Source organism: Hipposideros armiger, unplaced genomic scaffold (genome assembly GCF_001890085.2).
Source record: "Hipposideros armiger isolate ML-2016 unplaced genomic scaffold, ASM189008v1 scaffold_1509, whole genome shotgun sequence".
Taxonomy (NCBI): Eukaryota; Metazoa; Chordata; class Mammalia; order Chiroptera; family Hipposideridae; genus Hipposideros; species Hipposideros armiger.
This window is the reverse complement of record NW_017732859.1, coordinates 50,308-58,166: the sequence shown is the minus strand read 5'-3', so window position 1 is coordinate 58,166 and position 7,859 is coordinate 50,308.

Here is a 7,859-nt window from a genome sequence, read left to right as displayed (position 1 = left end):
TCTTCACTACCAATGTAACCTCATGTTTGTCTGCTCTGCTATCTCGTTTTGCTCTCTGTCTTACACACACATACACACAAAACTACCATCACAAACACCATTGATTTTTTTGTTTCACAACATTCTAAAATGGTTTCTCCAATTCTAAACAGAATGCTGATTTTGCATAGCAAGTTTTGAAAATAGATAAATAGATGATAGATAGATAGATAGATAGATAGATAGATAGATAGATAGATAGAGAGAGAGAGAGAGAGATATATAGATATATATGATTACATAGAAATACATGGGAGCAAATACTCCACATTAAATATCCACATTAAATTTTCTCCCAAAAGAGGACAGAACTTTTGTTCATCTTCCCCTGCTTTGAAGTATTTCTTTGTTCGTCTTTCTTAACTTCCCCTTGCACCCAATCTGGGCGGTCCGACGAGGCACGCAGGACGTAGCAGGCATGTCCCTAACACTGAACGTGTCTAAACCCCAATTCCAAACCCAACTCCAACCCCAACCCTGTCCCTAACTCAAACCATGATCCTCACACTGTCCTTGTCCCTAAACCTAAATTAACTACCTTTCAATGAACCCTAAACCTGTCCCTAACCTTGCCTCTAAACCTAACCCTAAACCTGTCCCTTACCCTTTTTCGAACCCTAAAAGCCAAACAGTGTCCCTAACGCTAAAAATAAACAAACAAACAAATAAATAAATAAATATTCACAGGAACAAAAGAGACTGCAACACAAAATTAAGGCCCCAGGAGGTATCTCCCCCAAGGCACAGGGACCAGGTCATTACAAAACACTATGCAAAGATAAACTTGCAAATTATTTTATACTCCCTACACTAAGACACACTAAACTTTTATTCCATCATCTGGCTTGGATAATAATCTTGTTTATCCTTAAAAACTCGAGTTGTTCTCAGGGATCAGTGTTGGGACTGTGGTGTGGCTGCCAGGTTGGGAATGCCCAGCAGATGATTCATGTCATGTGATTGCTCTCTAAGATACCATGAGAGTAAAACAATAAGAAAGCAACCAACAGAAGTTTCAAGTTTGGATGCAGAAAGGAATTACCTCTCTGCTAACATGTCTTAATAGAACTCCAGAGTCACTAACTTTGGACCAAAGGAAACAATATAGTGGCTTTGTTTTCAGTTAAATTGAAATGCAGTTTATTCAATTAAATTCATTCAGCAACTCCTCTCCTTTATCTTCCAGATTACTCTAATTCTCTTTCTATGGGAAACTGTTTTTCACAATAAGTAACACAATAGATACCCAGTTATATATATTTTTTTCTTCTATGGAAATACAAAATGATTTTTAAAATCATGTTGAACTGGCAAATTTCCTTGAGGAAGTATATTTACTCGTACAAGGACTGGATTCCTGTGTTTTCCTGTCAAAGCTAGAGAAATGGGGATGAGTCGGTGTGACACTAATTGCTCAGGGATAATTCCTGTAACAATGAGTAGTTCCAACATTAACATGTCTCAACTATGTCTCTTAGTCCCAAATGTGTATCTATTAGTCCAAGAAAATAAAGAATCCAAGGAGATGTTTGTAGTGCTTTCCAACCCCAACCATGGACTTACAGAACTCGGAGCTTGGAAGGCCTACACATCTTGACAGGAAAAGTGAAGTTTGTTATGCTGGATTGATCAAATCTATGTTAAGATAACTGATAGAATAGCTATGAGGATGAACAATTTCTGTGGGTTACTAATGGATGTGATAATTGGAATTTATTTTAGAATAAAAATTAGAAGTGTGTTGTTATTTAAGAAAACTGAAATATTTCCATTTCTCAATATAATAAACTTGGTTATTGATATAAACAATTCAACTTCTTAGCTTATACTTGTGGCATATATTTGGAAGGGTTTTGACCAGAGAAAATTCAGTATGTTAGCTTAAGTACTTTCAAGAATGACTCATCCAAAATTCTATGCATGCAGTTTAATAGCCTGTGAGCTGTAATACGTGATAATGTTTGAATATGGTACAATGAAAGCACTGTAAACACAAGTAAATTCTGTATGCCAGTGTGTCTCATGCTAGTAGCAGATCAATTCTAGTTATTGATATCTGCACACTCTGTCAGCCAAACAGCTGGTTTCACTATGGTTAATCTTATCTTCTGAATTAGGGTCATCCCTAATAATGGATACTCAATGCATGTGTTTTCTTGGGTTAATATGTGTGAATTAATACTTAAAGTTAATATATAATCCATAGTTAAACCTTTGCCTCTTCCATTACAGAAATTATCCTTTTACTTGTTTATTTTAAATTAATTTTATTGTGGTATAATTTGCACACAAGTAAAACTTACTCATTTTAGGTGTAAAGTTCAGTGTGACTTGCTAAATGTACATACTACCAGTCTACTTACAGAAATTTCTATTATCCTAACAAGTCAAATTGCAGTCAATTGCACCAACCCCAAGCTGAAGGAAACCACTGATCTAATTTCTATCACCGTGGATTAGTTTATCAGATTTTTGGGTTTTGTTTTGTTTTTCATATAAATGGAACAATATGGTATGCAGTTTTTATGGAAGTGTTCTTTTGATGGATAAAATGTTTTGAGGAGTTTTCTATTTTAATGTTTGTAGAGGTAGTTCATATCTTTTGATTCCTGAGAAGCATTATGCTGTACGAATATGTAACAATGTGTTGTGCATTCATGCGGTGGCTATTTGGGTAACTTGCAGGTTTTTGCAACCATTGTAATATCTTACTGTGTCCTCAATTTACATATTCCTGATGATTAAAGTTGTTGAGCATCACTTCATGTACCTCTTGGCCATGTGTGCATCTTCTTTTTACAGTGTTCAAATCACTTGCCTGTCTTTTATTGAGGAATCTGTTGTTTTACTGAGCTGAAGGTATTCTTTAAATATTCTTGATACAAGAACTTTGTCAGATATATGTATTGTGAATATTATTTTCAAGCTATTGCTTGCTTGTTAATTTTCTGAATGGTACCTTGAGGAGCAAAACTTTCTAATTTTACAAAGCTCAATTTATCTTTTTTTTATTTTTATGTGGTCTATGATTTTTGAGTTCTGTGCTATGGGTTTGAATTGCCTCACTTTTTCTGTCCTGTGACTTTATCATACCTATATCTTTATCTCTAAATTGTGTTTATTTTAGACAGCATAGAATTGGGTTTTTCTTTTTTTTAATTTGGTTTAACTGGGAAGGTTACAGACAAGTTTGGTAAAGGACTAAACCTTCTACATAAATATGTGAACAGTTCAATAAAGAACTAAATCTTACTACAAGATTTAATCCTTTACCAAACTTGTCTAACTTTCCCGTCACTGTGTCCTTTTTAGGAATGTCAAGAACTGCCACTGTGTGATACTCAACAATCACCACAGTAAAGCCAGTATTGCAGCTAAATTTTAGCCTGAACTGTCATTCTCTAGAACAAGCCCAGGCATCTGGGGAGTGCCCAAGGGCCTGGGGCCACTTCCGGGGAACCCAGTAGCATTTATGGATTTTAAATGTGTAGTGAGCATCTATTTGACTTCTATGCCGAGTCATGTGTCACAGGTCTGTTTGCATGTGTGCTTTAAAGTTTATTTTTTAAGCATTAAAAAGTATGTGATTTGTCATCCTGCAGATTTAAAGATTGTTCTGAAGCCATTTTTTTATACCTGAAAAACTTTCTTTGTTTTCATTTTCTTTTTTTTAAAAGATTTTTATTAAAAATATAGCTAACATACAATATTACATTAGTTTCAGGGGTACACCATAGTTATTCAACATCTATATACTTAAAGAAGTAAGTGGTCACCATACATAATAAATCCAGCAACCATCTCACACTATCACAATATTATTGTCTATATTCCCTATGCTGTACATTATATCCCATGACTTATTTGTTCTATACCTGGACATGTTGACCTCTTATTCCCTTTCTCCTTCCCCCTTTTATAAAATTTTCAGCTACAGTTGACATTCAGGTATTATATTAATTTCAGGTGTACAGCATAGTAGTTAGACATTTATCTATATTTTAAAAAATTATCCCGCTGACCAGTCGAATACCTACTGGGCACTATAAATAGTTATTATCATATCATTGACTATATTCTCTATGCTTTACATTCCCATGATTATTTTATAACTAACTACCAACTTGTACTTCTTAATCCCTTCCCCTTTTCCACCCTGTTCCCCAATCCCCCTCCCATTCATCACCTCGATAAATCTAGTACTCATCTGACACCATACATAGATATTGCAATATTATGGACTACATTCCTTATGCTATACCCTACATCCACATGACTGCTTTGTAACAACCAATTTGGACCTCTTAATCTCTCCCCTTTTTACCCATTCCCCTAAACCCCCTTCCATCTGGCAGCCATCAAAATGTTCTCCATATGCATGAGTTTCTGTTTTTGTTCTTTAGATTTCACATATAAGCAAAACCACATTGCATTTGTTTTTGTCTGTCTGACATACTTCACTCATATAATGTCCTCCAGGTTCATCTATGCTGCAGCAGAGGGCAAGAACTCATTCCCTTCCATGGCTGAGCAATATTCCATTGTGTGTATGTACCACCCCCTCTTTATCCATTCTTCCATCAACAGACACCCAGGCTGCCTCCACATCTTGGCCATTGTAAACAATGCTGCAATAAACATATGGGTCCACATATTCCCTCAAAGTAGTGTTTTGGGTTTCTTCATATAAATACCCAGAAGTGGGATTACTGGGTCCTTCTTTGTCTTTTGTTATAACCTTTGTTTTAAAGTCTGTTTTGTCTGGTATAATTATTGCTTTCCAGCTTTTGTTTCTTTGTTTGTTTCCATTTTCATTAAATATCTTTTTTCCATCCATTTACTTTCTATCTGTGTGTATCTTTCAATCTGAAGTAAGTCTCTTGTAAGCAGCATATGTAAGAGTTCTCTTTTCCTGTCCATTCAGCCCTCCTATGTCTTTTGATTGAAGTGTTTAATCCATTTACATTGAAAGTGATTATTGATAGATATGTAGCTATTGCCATTTTATTATTCATATTTTTTATCTTTTTTTTTCCATCTTAAAGAATTCCCTTTAACATTCCTTGTAATATTGTTTTGGTGGTGATGAACTCCTTTTGCTTTTTCTTGTCTTGGAAGTTCTTTAACTGCCCTTAGATTTTAAATGATAGCCTTGCTAGATAGAATTACCTTGGTTGTAGGCCCTTGCTTTTCATCACATTGAATATTTTGTGCCAATGTCTTCTGGCCTGCAAAGTTTCTGTTGAGAAACCAGCTGACAATCTTATGGGGCTCCCTTATAAGTTACTAGTTGCCCTTTTTTGCTGCTTTTAGAATTCTCTCATTGTGTTTAACCTTTGCCATTTTAATTATAATGTATCTTGGTGTGGGCCAGTTTGAGTTCACCTTGTTATGGACTCTCTACCCTTCTTGGGCTTGTATGTCTATTTCTTTCACCAGGTTAAGAAAGTTTTCAGTCATTTCTTCAGATGCCTTGCTTTCTCTCTTCTCCCCTTGATACCCATATCATGTGTGTGTTGGTACACTTGATGTTGTCCCAGACAACTCTTAAACTATCCTCATTTTTTTAATTCTTTTTTCTTTTTGTTGTTGTGCTTGGGTGTTTTCTGCTACTTTGTCTTCCAAATCGCTGATTCAGTCATATTCCTCACTTTTAACTGGTTGTTTTTATTGTTTCTATTTTTTCCATGGTTTCAATTTTTATGCTTGCTGTCTCTTTGCTGAAGTTCTCATTCAGCTCCTTAAGCATCCTTACAACCATTGTTTTCAACTGTGTACTGGTAGGTTGCCTGCTTTCTGGAATTTTCTCCTGTTCTTTCATTTGGGACGTATTTCTTTGTTTCCTCATTTTGGCTGCCTCTCTGTGCGTATTGCTATGTATTTGGTAGATCTGCTACTCTCCCAGTCTTAGCCTGGTAGTCTTACGTAATAGTTGCCCTCTGGGAGCCAGTGGCACAGTCTCCCTGGTCATGTGTACCAGGTGCTCCAGGAGTGTTCCTTGTGTGGGTTGTGTGTGGCCTCCTGTTATAGTTGAGACTTGATTGCTATTGGCACATCTCTGAGTGGGATTGACCCTCAGGCTGACAGGCAGTGGGGTTTGACCATGTCTATAGCTTATGGGCTGCTGTGGGTGGGGTGGGCGGCTTACCCCACTGAGTGGACTTTGCTCCAGTTGCTCTCGTGCCTATTGAGACTGTCCTTTTTGTGTGCTGCTTGTGGGACTAATTGGGCTGTGCCCTGCTGTGGCCTGAAGCTAGCCTCCAACTATGTGTGTTCCAGGGCCTTTTGGGAGGGGCTCTGGTGCAAGCCCAGGTCAGCTATTGCCTGTGTTTTCATTTTCTTTTAAGTCGCTTGCTGTGGTTTTGGTTTCTTAGCTCTCTTCTTTTTCTTGGCTTTGTAAGTTTATTTCACTTTCATTTTGAAATGTTATTTTAGCTGGGAATACTTGTTTAAGCTCTCATTTGTGATTCTTTAGCATTTTAAAAATTGCCGTTTCATTGTATTCTGTGTTGCAATATTTCTGACATAAGTTTGCAGTCATTGTTTATTTTTGTTCCTATATATGTAATTGGTCCTTTTCTGTGGTTTAAAAAAAAAAATTATATTTGGATTAGGATTAGGATTCCTTGATTTTCTTCGTTCTGTGAGTTCATGATTTTTATCAATTTGAAAATATGCTGTCCACTTTTTTTTCTAGTATTTGTTGTATCCCTCTGCCTATCCTTTCAGGGATCTAATTACACTGATATTTGTTAGGTCACTTGTTATATCCCACAGGTTTCTGAGGCTCTGTATCTGTTTTTTTGTTTGTTTTTTGTTTTTCCCTCTATGCTTTAATTTGCATAGTTTCTATTGCTAAGACTTCAAGTTCAGTTTTTTTTCCTACAGTTTTTAATATGCAGTTAAGTACCTCCAATGAATTTTTCACTTCATATATTGTCTTTTTAAGTTCTTTAAATTCAGTGTGGATTTTTTTAAACATTTCACTCTTTTTCTTTATGGTCATGGTTTTTTTAATTTCACTAAGCCAACTTTTAATATTGTTTTAAAGTCTTTGCCAATTTCATCATTTTGGTCAATTTATAATCAATAACTTTTTCCTAGTATCAAGTAACTCTCATGAGTCTTTAATGTGTAGGAATTTTTGATATGCTGCCAGATGAACATTGAAAATATATGATTTACATGTTTGGACTTAAAGAATTTTATTTACAGACTATTAACACTCATTTTGGCAGGAACTTAAGTTCATTTATGGATCACTTTTATCATTTCCAGACTTGTTTATAACATGTTACTACAGAAGGTCTAGAGCAGGTTTAGTCTGGGATTTTTTAGTTCAACTATAAAGGCATGACCCCTCTGGAATTTCTACTTATTGTTTTGAGTGTTCACTGAGCCCTGTCTATTTGGCATGGTTAGAATTCAAACATCTACCAATGTTGTGTGAACTGTGTGAGGTATTGACATTACTTCCTGAACAGTGTTTTTTTTCCTGGGTTCCCAGTCATCATATAATAGTGGATGTTGATATTCATTAAAATACTTAAGAGGAACACTCTGTAGCTCTTTGGAGGTCTTTTTCTTCATATCTCCTTCAGGTCTGGATTTTTTCACCTTTCAGCTGCTGAAACATACCTGAAATGTAATCTCCATTTTGTCAACTCATTGAGACTATCACATTTCACTTGTTATCCCTTCCTTCACTGTATAACAGAAATTTTGTCCTGACATAAAACTGTGTATGGTGTAGGCATAGTATGGTTTACCTTATTTTTTTTCCTTCTCTTAGTAAAAGCGATTCTGTACTTCCCATTTTC